At 41.1% G+C, this 13826-nt stretch overlaps 1 protein-coding gene across 4 annotated transcripts in view; it reads left to right on the forward strand.

Annotated features, from left to right (window-relative positions):
• The first annotated feature begins 3481 nt into the window (after positions 1 to 3481).
• Positions 3482 to 13826, forward strand: part of FARP1 (FERM, ARH/RhoGEF and pleckstrin domain protein 1) — a 144840-nt gene continuing 134495 nt past the window's right edge. For 3 of the 4 annotated variants that reach the window (XM_032226665.1, XM_032226666.1, XM_032226667.1), the window contains exon 1: positions 3482 to 4081. The gene's annotated coding sequence lies outside the window, so the exon portion shown is untranslated. The remainder of the gene's footprint in view (positions 4082 to 13826) is intronic. The other variant, XM_032226668.1, reaches the window with a different exon arrangement.

A 13826-nucleotide genomic window follows, 5' to 3' on the forward strand; every position in this document is an offset into this window, starting at 1 on the left:
TCATTAATATCTTTTAACATCATTTAACAATAATGGGGTTAGAATTAACCTCCTTTTATACTTTTAGTTTAGGGATAGATTTAGTTAGTTCTCATTTACAATTTATGTTAACTTGCACTGTACTTTCTGAATATAGTCATATTAATTTAAGAAGGTTATAATCAATGTTATAACTGATTTTCTTTGGAATCTCGCTATAGAATCTAAGGCCATCTTTAATTCTATGAAAGTCACATAATGACTGCCTTGGTAAGGCTATTTCTGTTAGCTAATAGTATTTTTGTCTCTTGGTCCAAGGTTGAACAGCTGGGCGTAAACCCTACCTGCTCTGGTGCCAGGTTGTTTTTGGAAAGCCCCAAACCAGTAAATTTATAACAGAAGAAATTGTATATGATTTACTGATTACAGATAGGGACTGATAGGGCAGTGGTTTGCACAATGATTTGTGTATGGAAAGAATAATGGAATTATCACATAATTTGGAAAACTAGGATAGTGAAGAAAAGAGCTAGAACAGATGCCATTGGGTGAAGTTGGTTTTAAAGAATTTGTGTAAAACTGTTAACCCACTGTTTGATGGGGGCTTTGCTATTTTTCAACTGAGAAATTTATTTTTGAACTTATGTATATGAGACCAGAGACATTACAGTTTATTATTATTTTCAGATAATTTTCTTGCTTTTACGATGATCTGGATTGTTATTTGCTCTGAACATTCAAGAATATTAAGCATGCAAAATAAAGGCATATAAATAAAAATAAGGATCCAAAATCTAGTTTTCCTTCTTTGAAACCTGTGCAATTCAAAACAAAGTGTGTGTTAAGGTAGAAAAACATTCCCCTTTAGGAAATCTAGTTGCAGATAGTTCTTGACTTACAACCACAATTGAGCCCAACATTTCTGTTGCTAAGCAAAACATTTGTTAAATGAATTTTGTCCCGTTTTACAAACTCCTTTGCCACAGTTAAGTGAATCACTGCAGTTGTTAAGTTAGTAATATGGTTGTTAAGTGCATCTGACTTCCACATTTGACTTTGCTTGTGAGGTCACAAAAAGTGATCACATGACTTGGGACACAGCAATGGTCATAAATATGACAACTGCAGTTGTCAAGCATCTGAATTTTGGTCACGTGACCATAGGGATGCTGCAACAGATGTGTGAAAAACAGTCATAAGTCACTTTTTTCAGAGCCGTTGTAACTTCGATCACTAAACAAATGGTTGTAAGTTGAGGACAACCCATATTCAGTCAGGCAAAAGGATGTCATTGCTAAATTGCATATAGGCCCAGTGAAGCAGATTAGTAGCTGGTTGGGGTGGGGGAGAGGGGGGAAAGCAAGTGTAAGCAAAATCCTAAGATTTGTCAGATCCAACACTCACTAACTAATCTGACTGGTAATTCAGTAGCATTGATGTTCCCAGCAAGAAAACATGTATTCAGAAAACCTGAACTGCTACCATTTTATTTATTAGATTTGCAGCACACATTTGGTTCAGGAACTCAAAGTGGTGTACAAAATATCCTACCCTCTCACTTTTCCTCACAACTCTGTAAGTAAAGTGGAAATAACTGAGAATGAGGCCCCCACTCCTAGTTTTAACATTTTAACACCTTAACCACTAAGCATAACAGGTGTTTTTTTATTGCCTACCCTAGTGGGGGTGGAACTTAAGAGTTCTTTGCAGTTGGTTTTCAATAATATGCTGAACAATAGGGTGTTATCTCCGATGCTTCTGTATATCGGGTGTTAAAAACAGGATCAGAATTGTTTTCTTCAGTTCCTGATTTTGTTTAGACATTGCAAACTGTTGTGAACAAGATTTTTGGTTGATAATTTATATATGTTCAGCTACAAGTCTTATTGGAATCAGATGTAGCATGTTTCTTCAGTGTTGGCGAACCTTCTTGGCATTGAATGCTGAAACAGGAGCGAGCAACCATCACATCCAGAAACCAAAAGAACAGCCACCCAGGTGCGCATGTGTGTGCCAGGAAGATAATCTCCCGGTTTCTGGTGCACACATGCATGTCAGTCAGCTGGGCTTTGTGCACGTATGTGCACCAGAAATCAGAAAACCAGGTGGTCGGTAAGCATGCGTGTGCCAGAAACCAGAAGATCATCTTCCCGGCGTGTGCATGCGCACTGGGCGGCTGCTCTTCCGGTTTCCGTCACTGCCACGTGCATGAAAACCAGCTGGCTGACGCACCAGAACCCAGGAGAGCAACGGGCAATGGCTCACATGCCTGGAGAGATGGCTCTGTGTGCCACTTCCGGCATGCGTGCCATAGGTTCGCCATCACAGTTCTAGGTAAATTGGCATTCAATTGCAGCCTAAAATGACCTTTTATTTTGCCAAGCAAAGCTACACATCCTCGTCATGAAGCATGATTTATATTGCAATTGACTGATCCTCAAAGGTGAGATGCTATTATTCATTGAAGGGAAAATTAATAACCATTTGCAAACACATATATGTTAAATAGCCAATCATTAGAGCAATATACAAAGGTGCTTCCAATTCAGTTGAAGAAAATGTGCTTCAATTATACTTTAATTATGGAATTTCACAATGGGTTCAGGAATCATATTTTTTTTATTTGCAAACTTTGTTTTCTTCAACCTTCTTCCATTCTTCTTTGCAGACAGACATTGTTAAGGAGAACAAAACAAAACAATTTCACCACACCTTTTGGTGAGTGCTAGCTAGAACTGCCATTCTAAGAACATGGGATTCTGGACAGCTCCTGGCACAATCTAAAAACAATGTAACCACAGTACTGCTATGAAGTTACATCTATGTATCCTTTAAATAAATAAATAAAATAGCTGAAAGTATTCTTCAGTATGCATGCTTGCCAATAAAGCTTGTATGGGGGAATCAATCTGCCTCATTCTCAAACCAGACACTGCTGCTTTTCAGTCACCTCCCATTTCCTACCCAGTGCAATTTTCTCTTATCACAGATCATTGTTCGGGAGGGAAATCTTGGCAAGCTACACACACACACACAAACACCCCCCCCCCCCCCAGGGATTGATAAATCTAGGATCTGTCGGTGTAGAAACTAAAAAAAAAGAAGCGGCAAACGTCACCTAGGGAAAGCTACGCTACTCTGGACCCCTGGTAACATTCTGGGAGTGTCACAACGTAAACGACCTCCGCTTTTCAACAGCGATAGAAGTAAAATTGGATCGGGTTTCCTCCAGCAGAGGTGAGGAGTTTCTGCCGGGGATGGTAGCGTCCTCAGCCAGGCTGCGGGAGCCGGAGCCGCCCGCGCTGACCGTCCCGATCCGTTTCCCTTTGTTCCCTCTTTGTACCGGATTCCATCCCGCGCTGCCCCCTCTGTAGAGCTTGGCACACTTGTGGCCGCCGCCACGCCTCTTTGCGCACGAAAGACGCACACCTAAACACCGTGGCCGTTTCAAGGACCTCCGGAGCAGCTACGGCCCGTCCGCCCGGCCCCCTCCCTTCCTTTCCCTCCGCGGGCTGCCCCTCAGCTTGGTCCTCCGGGAGGAAGAGGAGGTTTCCACGGGAAAAGACCCGGCCCTTCAAGGCTGAGGCGGCACTGTGCTTCTGGGAGGAGGAGGAGGCAGGGGCCGGAGCCGTGTGGCGGGGGCAGGACGCGCCCACGGACGCTGGAGGGGGCTCTACACCGCCGCGGTTCCCCTCCCCGCCTCCCCTTTAGGCGGGGGCCGGAGCGCTAGTGGGAGGAGAAGGAGCGGGAGGCGACGGCAGCCACAGCCACCCGGAGCTGCTGCGCCGCTTCCCCGCTCTTGCCTCGGCTGGACATCTCCCGCTCCCGCCCTTTTGGCCGGGGCCGCCTTTTTCGCTTTTCTCGCGCGCCCCTCAAGCCATGGCGACCTCGGTCCCGCCGCCCCCTCGGTGTCAACCTCGGTCCCCTCCTGCTGCTGCCGCCGTCGCACCCGCCCCCTCTTCCTCCTCCTCCTCCTCCTCCGTCTTCTCGAGGACCCTTTAATGGCTCGGACCCTCCAGAGACCGCCACCCCGACTTGTTTGCGCCGCCACAACGAGCAAAGGAAAAGGAAGAATAAAATAGCCCGAGGAGCGCCGCGAACGGTGAGGGGGGCGCAGAGGACTTGGAAACAATGGGAAGAAGCGGCTGGGGGGGGGGGGCGCCCGTCGGCTGGCTGGCTGGCTTTGCGGGGAGATGAGGGGGAGCTCCGGGGCCGCGCCTGGAGGGGGCTGGTTGGCGGGGAGAAGTGGACGGCGACACTTCAGCGGCGTGTGTTTGTAGTGAAGGGCGGGGGGAGGGAGAGAAATCTCTTGCCCTGGAAATCCGCTTTAAGCAGGCTAAGGTGTTTGCGTTGGTCTCTCCCCCCCCCCCCCCTCCAGAACATCCCCGCCCCGCCCCGGGCTTGATAGGCAAAGAGTTCTTTACGAAGTTGGTGCCTTTTGTTTCTTCGGGATGCAGAACTTGTTCGCGCGGAGGGCCTTCGCTCCCGGCTCCCCCGACTTCCCTCTCCCCGCCCCTTTGCTCTTTGCAGGGTAGACTGTCGGTGGGCGGTGGAGGAGGAGGGGGCGGCATCATCCGAGCCCCCCCTTCCCTCCCCCCCCCAAGTCCTTTACACCAGCGGTCACCACCGCTAGAAAATATTGGTGGTCCGCAGAAAAATTATTTGCATTTTTTTATATTGCACTAAATAGGACTTACCATTTTTAAAAAAATCATATGAGTGGTCCGCGGGATTTAAAATGATGAATTTAATAGTCACTGGGGTCTAAAAGATTGGTGAGCCCTGCTTTACACCTTATCACTCTCCAGGCAGAGAAACACACTTATGACCATCCCGACTGTCCCCCCCCCCCTTCAGTCAGGTGGGGCTGGGCACAAAGGAGAAGGTGAGGGTGGTTGGCCTGGGTGTGAGAAACCTGACCTGGGTCTGCCTGATGTCATAGTGAAAGGTCGACTGTCGCCCCTGGGAAGGGAAGCGGAGCAGGACTTTGTTAGAAAATGTGTTGTGGGAAGGGCAGAATTGACCCAGGTAGTGGGGCTGAGCAGAACTGGCTGTGTTAACAGAGAATCAAGGTAAAGGGTGGAGGGTTTGGGGGCCAGGTGGGTGTGTGGAACTTGAGTGCTTTTGGCAGGCAGGAGAAAGCAAAGGGACGTACTATTTGTGAGAAGTTTTATATCCAAATATATTTTTTTTCGTTGCACTGTTTCCATCTTCCCTTGAAATATTAACAGAATCCACAATGCTCAGAGAATCAAGTGTCTTTGCTGGATAATTGGCAGTCAAGCTTGAAACTAAGTTAATCAACTAAATCAGCAAACTTCCTCAAACCCCAAACAAGTTACCCAGATCCAATCTGCATATCAAAGGATAAGGTCTGCAAACACAGTTACATTAGGTTTTCCACAGGAAATGCATGTTCACAAGAGTAAACCTACCTACACCCCCATGCCCCTCAGGTGTCACATAGACACTTCACCCTGGACAAGCTCCCCCTCTAAAACTCTGCTGCTGTGCCCCATTTCTCTGCATCCTGCCCCTAAAGGCAAACTGTTTTGCTTTTAGGAATAAATATTTCTTCTTTCCTCACAGCTGTCTGGATCTCATTTTTATTTATTCTTGCGCAGGCCCAGCTGTTGTTGGAACCCCAAATTATTCTTCTGACAGAATGAAGCTTTTGATGTTCAAGGCCAGGACACCTCAAATATAAATCAAATGTTTTATGGAATTTTCTGGTGGATTGTCCCCTGCTTTGTTAATTATTAGGCAAAATCTGAACTGGGTTATATTCTGCTTCTGGTATTGAAACCTTTTAGTTTCACCTTGAAGGGGTTGACCAGAAGCCAAATCTTTCCTTTAAAAGAAACCATTCTACCCTGAGGAAGCAATGGTGTAGCCTATTAAAAGTGCAACAGCTTTCAGTTTAGTGAAAGACATCATGTATTGATATTTGCACTAGGCATTTAATATATGATATTTGTGGATTTGAAAACTGAGCAGAACAATGGTGGAAGTTACAAAATGGAAGAATTCCTGTAATTGCATGCAGTGGACTAGAATACATGTCTATATTCTAGTCATGGATATATTTCAGATGTCAGTAGAAATGAAGTATATTTCATTGGGCAGCCCTTCTGAACTTGATGCCTTCAGAAGTTTTGGACAACTTCCTGTTATCAGATTGCATGGGAATTAATAAGAATTGAAGTCCAAATATCTGCAGAAGCTCAGGTGACACTGTATACATTATGAATTGTACTATGATACACAGTTCCTAAATTAGGTGAGCTACTTTCAGATCCTTCACAAATAAGCTATTTTCTTATCACTCAATTATTCTGTGCCTAGTGAATTATAACTGATTGAGTGGATATTTTATTTACCTAAGTGACTCTGGGAAGTTTACAGATAAATGAATAGAATGGAAAAGCATTGAGACAAGAAATAGCATACTTTTTTTATTAGATTCTGGTAACTTAGTATCATTTGCAAATTATCAATGCATTATGTTTTGGCTGCTTGACATTTGTCATTTATGTTATTTTTTTTACTGGGGCTTCTATGCCACTATAGTCCAACAGGACTGTGGAAAAACTCTGCTGGCTCTTCTCCCACTGAAACCATATTATCTATTTCACTCTTTCTCAGCTGAATGCTCTTCATCTGACCTCAACCTCATCCCCAACAGTGTGACCGACAACATTTGGAGCATAGTAGGTTAAAGAATACTGGAATTTTAAACACTATTGGGCATCCAGTTAATTCAATAATTTCACAAAGAAGTTCATGTTTCTCATCTATCTATGAACAGGTTTAGGATAGCTAGAAAGTTTTGGATTAAGGTACTTGCTGTGCTTGTATTTGTATTATCATTGATATGCCTATTCTGTGAATGCAAGTCATACATTTTGCCTCTTGTGGTCCGACGACGACCTACGGAACTCGCAGCAGAGTCGGACAGGCTCCATGTCGAAGGCAGAGACGGGGTCAGGGCCATCTGGGAGTTATGTGCTGCCTCTGGAATCTCCAGAGTTGGACAGCAGTGAGGCAGAGGAACAGGCTTCTCCTGTTCCCAGTGCACACATGTGCAGAGCTGCCAGAAAGCAAGAATAGTTAAAACAGAAGGGATGACTTGGGAGTAAGGCTTGGAGGTGATTGGCCCCTTCCATAGGACATAAAGGAGGAGCAAAGGCGCACGAGGAAGCAACTTAGTTCATGCTGGTCAGTTTATCTTCTGAAAATACGTTTGGATTCTTTGCTCCATATTGCCTTGCCAAGCTAATTGCCAATTAAGTCTTTAATGGCAGCATTTTCAAAGAAGATAAAGGTGGGTGCTTATCAGCCTTATCCCAAAGGACTTTGGCAGCCTGCTGTAGAACTCTTTACTACTATTTGGAACTCATTACAGGCTGTGAATGAATATAATTCACAGCCTTTGAAATAAAAAGAGGGTTTTTGGACTTAATCGTGTGGGTTTCACTGTATCAGGAAACCTAGGTCAGAACATTGCCATTCTGTGCAGCCCTGTTCCTTAATAATTGATATGTTATGATAACTGCTGCATGTCAGAGATACCTTCCATGAATTAATCCTCTAGATAGTAAGCCAGTGTAATTGCAGTTTGCCATAATTAAGATACTTCCCATACACCAAAATAGGCAAAAATAGTACAAACTGGATACAAAGAAGATTGAAAGCAAGACAAGGCTACAATTTCTAGGTTGGTGCAGGCTAGTTTATTCACAGCCAAAATGCACACAGGTTTTGAATCTCTTTGAAACAAATTCCCTTTTTTTCCTCTTGAAAAAATAAGAGGCCCTAGACTTGAATTCCCTTATACAATTTGCTATGTGACTGGGTCAGTCTCTCTTCCTTAGCCCAATTTATTTTGCAGCATTGTTGTTTCAAAAATAAAATCAAGGGGAAAGCCTCTGTATAAATTCCTTCGGAAAAGGTAGCTATATATGCAACCAAGAAAGTACTAAGTCAGGATAACCAGTGACTCTATTGAATTTGCGTTTGGGTGAAAGGATGTGATGAAGAGACAGAGGTCTTCTGTAGGACAAAATACAGAAACTCAAGGAAGGGCCAGTAAAGTAATTGCTTTCATGCACTATGCTGACTCCTCTGGAAGCCAGAAAGGACTTCACTTTGCAGAGTCCTATCAAGACATTGCTTAATGAAAGGTACGATTGAAGCAAAGCACCTCTTGGAAGGTTCACACATAGATGATACTTACTTTGATATGAAAAATAAAGATTGTTTAGTTTTATTCCCTTCCTTTAAAAAAAAGGCATTTATTATTGCTTTTGACATTCTTTAACCTGGAAGCATTATACACTGAATGTAATGAGCTTTTCAGTCAGGATCTCAAGGTTACTTTCAAATTAATAGGTCTCTGGGGAATGAGAAGATAACTACTTAGGCCCTAGGATTATTTAGTTATTTGTATTTTAAATTTTTTGGTATGCATTCTTGTTGTAAAGCATCCAACATAAATCTTGGGAGAAGCTGTTGATGTTGGCTATGACCCAGTTTAAATAATATTATAATGCTGTTTTAACAGTCTCTCCAAACTCTTTTGCTAGTAAAAGTATGGCGAACAGTGATGTACTCACATTAAAAATATTACTCTGCACTTTGATGTAATCAGATTACCTATAATGTAGTATCATGGGTCTTAAGGAAGCTTAACTGAATTAATTAATTAGTGTAGCTGAATTCAATGTTTAATTGGACTGGAATCTGCATTGACTATAATATATAATCTTCCAGAAAACCAGACCTGGAATCTTGCTTTAAAATGACTTCATAAACATGGATTTGTGCTTACTGCTTTGATGACTAATACTTAAAACCATTACTCTTCCCAGCAACAGTAGCAAAAGAAACATAGCAAGACTAAGGAGATGAAAATCATGACTAGCTATATGCAGTGATGGCTAATCTTTTCCAGAATGAATGCCAAAAGTGTGTATGGCCCCCATGCATGCGCTGAGCCCCACACACACATGCCCCATGCATGCACACATACACCCTGTGCATGTGCACACAACCCCTGCATGCACGTGGGGTCCCAAAGACCAGCTAGCCAGCTGGTTGTTGTCTAATGAGATCCAGTATTTTGTATTTAGTTCTCCTTAGTAATATAAGAATGATACAGATAGCCTTCTAGTGTTACTTTCATTCTGCTGATGTTTAGTCTTGAAGGACTGTTCTAGGATTTGTAGAGGATTCAAAATGACAGCTGACATCCACCATGGGATTACATACTCAGTACAGAGTTAATGATCCATGCTTCAATATTGGTAATTTATGTAGAGGTGATGGCAATCCATGTGAAATTTTATCTTCCCCAACACTCTTTGTGTATAAGTTCAGCATTTCCCCCCATATTTCAAACAAGTGACATTACAAACAAGTGACACTGAGCTTTTTTTATAGGACTTTATGCATGTTTTCTAACTAATGTATATGCACAATAGGCAGAAGAGTAGTGCCAAGAGGCATGTAATTGAATTCTTAGCCCAGTTCCTGATCCACAGAGATAAGCATGGAAATGAACTTTCCAATGATATGACTCTCAGTGGACTTAAAATTGCTTAGCTGAAGCAACTGCATTACCTTTAATTAATAGCATAAAGAATATGTTCCTAGCTAGCTCTTTAAGTACATTTGTCCAGTAATTGTTAAGTCCCAGCTACTTTATATTTCCTCTCTTTTGAAAAAAAGGATCAACCAAACACAATTGTTCATTTTCCTGTATGAATCAGGAATGTTAGATTTAGTGGAAAATATTGTGGAATAATAATAAGACCTGATGCTGTGAACTGCTGTAAGACTTGGAAAGTAGTTGAAAATATATGTATAATCTAGATTTTATTTTTAATTGTGTATTTTAGCATCCTTTCATTGACCTGTATTTTCTATCATCCCAATGTGATTCACACTGACATTCATTATGGATTATTTACAGTTCAGAAGTGAGTTTCTTGTCTTTTTAAAAATTGGTATTGCTTTTCATGTGGATAAATAGTGATGGTCAGATTCTTGAATGGTGATGGTCACCTTAGTTTATTTTCTAGTTTTTTCCATTCACTGCAGTTATTTCCTGTTGTCAAGATTCAAATGTAAATGGAAACATCATTTTCCCCCTTTCATTAGACTTTCATATTTAATCTCTGTTCTCCTGTCCTCAGTTTAAGAACCGCCAAATAGTTGTGGTGCCTGTTAAAATAACTTAACTTCCCACTCCTTATAAATTTTTGCTAGAAAACTTGTGTTCTTGCCTGGTGATGTCACTCTAAATGCTCCATTATCCAGTATGATACATGTGAAATGTTTACCTCCAATTTTTTTATACTCTTAAAATGCAACTTATATGGTAATCTTTCTTTACGATTCTTTATTTGAAAGTTCTATTGCTCCTTTCTCAGTCCTGCTTTTGATACATTACTCCCAAATTATTTGAGAACTGATTAGTAGCCCAATTAATTTAATTGTGGTATGCAGAAACAAAATACCTATGTGGTGGTACAGTTTTTGTTCAGATGCCCAGATAGTGTTAGATTTGTGTTTTTGCATTTTATACCCTAGTTATATTTGTTATTGATTTGTGATGTTTTGGAAATCTCTAACTATACAAAGGATGACAGAGATTTTATACTGGTATTCCTTACTTGGAGGTTAGAAGAAACCAAGCTGAACTTCGTGTAACCACATTTCCATGAAAAGCATATTAATATTTATGGAATGATAGTTTCCAAACTTCTCATTCCTTTTGGTGTGCTTGGAAGTTATAGAAGGAGGAAGAATTGGCCAATTTCCCCCTGCTATTGTGTAAATTGAAGTCCTGGAATCAAACACATATCTTTACTGAATGTTAATGAATGAACTGATTTATTGCTCTGGCTTGCTGTAATTTTCTGCAAATTCCAAGCTTCTTTCAACAGAAACCGTTATAAACAACGGCCACTGAACCATTTTGGCAAGCTACATAACTAGAAGACGTTACAGACAGCATTGTATGCTACCATTAGTGGTGAAATGTTTTTCTCATGGCATACTGTGATGTTGGCGAACTGAATAAAGACATTGTGTGCTGCTTGGATAGAGAGGAAAACTAGCATCTTAGTGTTATCAGAATGTGAACTTTGGGTTTTCTTCCCATGTCAGGCTGACTTATTGTTCTTGCCTTTCTTTTGGGTGCTCCATAATTCATATGTCATTCAATAACCTTGGCTATTTAATGGGAAAAGACTGGAGTTTGTGCAAATGGAATTAAGGGGAAGAGGCAGTGAGGCTATGGCTAGAAATGAGTATCTCAACATACAAGTATTCTAATTAGCAGAATACCAGAGGTTGTAGTCTTCACAATAGACAGGGAATTGACTCCAGGTTAAATGCCTTTGAAATCAATAAGTCATATTAGTGGAACTTTCTGCAATTGTGGATCAATAAATACAATTTTGGAAAAATTGCATTTATACATATTATTTCATCTCCTGCATTTTAACTTACTTTTATATCCCACAATCTAAAATTAAGTAATTATTTTCAATTTGAAGTTGGGGCTGATGGGTTGAAGTGGCCAGTGGGTTGTAGGCAGCTGATGGTTGGAAGCCTCCACAATGCCTTGTACATTTATCCAGCCAGTTGATAGCTAAAGACCTCCCCACATACAATGAAATTCGCCTTCCTACTTCTGCCCCATCTAAACCAACAGTCAACTGATTGTTGGCAAATGCTGAAAGTCCCAATTGAAGTAGCAAGTGATTGTAGCTAGTGAATTTGGGTAACCTCTGATAGACCTTCTGATTGATCTTGCTGGTAGACCACTTTTTGAGAATCCCTGACTTAGAGGGTCTACTTTTCATCGTACAATTTTAACTTCCTCCATCCAGCTTGAACAGACTTTTGTCTAGCTTGAATTTAACCAAGGTTTATTGATTCTGAATTCTTGGCCTTTCTTTTCCATTCTCTTACTTCCCCCCATTTTTTCAGTAACGTTTCAACTCTGCATACACTAAAATGAATAAATAACATCTGGATTCAGAATTCTTTATATTACATTGAAGGATTTCAATTGAAGAGATGGTTTAAAAAATGAAACTCTTGATTGGCATTAATTGTAATTGTGTCTGAAAGATCTGGTCAAGAATAAAAAAAATCTAAATTTTCTTCATTGCTTCTTCTTTATTTAGCATTTAATTATTGAAGATTCTAGAACCTAGTGGTAATTAATGATCTGCTTTTGAATAGCAATAGCAGTAGCACTTAGACATATACTGCTTTACAGTGCTTTACAGCCTTCTCTAAGCAGTTTACAGAGTCAGCACATTTCCCCCAACAATCTGGGTCCTCATTGAACCAACCTCGGAAGGATGGGAGGCTGAGTCAACCTTGAGCCTGGTGAGATTCAAAGTGCCAAATTCCAGTCAGCAGCCAGCCAGCAGAAGTAGCCTGCAGTACTGCACTTTAACCACTGCACCACTTCAGCTCTTTATAGAATTCTAGAAATTTTAGTAAAAATGTTTCTAAACTAACAGTATGAATTTTTTCAACTGGAGCTATTTGTTTGGGCATATATTGAAACTGTTCTCTGTTGATCATATAACTTTATGAAGTCTGTAATATGTTCATTTTTCTGGAAAGGACATAGTTTTGTTGCTTTTTAATTGGAATGACAAGGTTTTAATTTCTTTTGCTTGTAGCTTAATTTGTTTGCTTGCAATCCAGCTCATTCAGTCATTATACTCTGATCAGGCAGCCACTGTAAGAACAGAATATGGAGAAACAAAATAGTTCAGAATTGGAAAAGGCACTTGGCAAGGTTGCATCCTGTCTGTCACCTAATCTATTCAACATGTACACAGAAATAATTATTAGAAATGCACATTTGGAGGAATCATTGGGGTTAAAATTGGTGGTAGAAATATCAAAACTTCTGATATGCAGATGATGCAACATTATTCACAGAAAGCAAGAAGGATGTGGACTGGCTAATCCTGAGAGTCAAAGGTGAAAGTCAAAAATTTTGACTGCACTTTAACATCAAGAACATAAAGATAATGACAACTGCAGAGAACACACAGGTCAGAGTGCAGATCGACGGTGGGACCATCAAAACAGTAAAGAAATTTATCCTTCTGGCCTCTAAAATTGACCAAAGTGGTACCTGCAGCCCTGAGATCAGAAGGCACATAGCAATTGGAAGAATTGCATTGTCCGGCATGAATTAAAACAGCCAAATGCAGGTTAATTCATGCAATATTTTTTCTAAATTGCTACCTATGATTGTGAAACTTGGACTCTAAAAAGGCAGATGGGAGAAGGATGGATGCCTTTAAATTATGATGCTGGAAGTGACTATTATGAATCCCAGGAACTGCAAAAATAACAAGCGAGTCCTAGACTGAAATATCACTTGAAGCCAAGATTGCCAAACAGGCTGTTATACTTTGGTCATATCATGCGAGTTGACTTACTCGAAAATTCAATCATGCTGGGTGTGATAGGAAAAGGAGAAGGAGCCACTCTAATGCCCACTTGTTGGACACTGTAAAGGACACATAGCAGATCTGAAGGAGGCAGTGCAATACAGAACGGCATGGAGATTGCAGATGCATAGAGCGGCTAAGGGTCACCCATGAATGAATGGCTGACGACTATGCATGCAATCAAATGGAGTCACAGTAATACCATCCTCATATAGTGCCAGACACTTATCTTTTTTATTAAAATGTAATATAAATGAATTAGAATACTCCTTTAAAAATATTATAGCCAGTGGTGGGTTTCAAAAATTGTTCGAACCTACTCTGTGGGTGTGGCCTCCTTTGTGGGAGTGG

The sequence above is a fragment of the Thamnophis elegans genome, chromosome 11 (assembly GCF_009769535.1).
Source record: "Thamnophis elegans isolate rThaEle1 chromosome 11, rThaEle1.pri, whole genome shotgun sequence".
NCBI classification, from domain to species: Eukaryota; Metazoa; Chordata; class Lepidosauria; order Squamata; family Colubridae; genus Thamnophis; species Thamnophis elegans.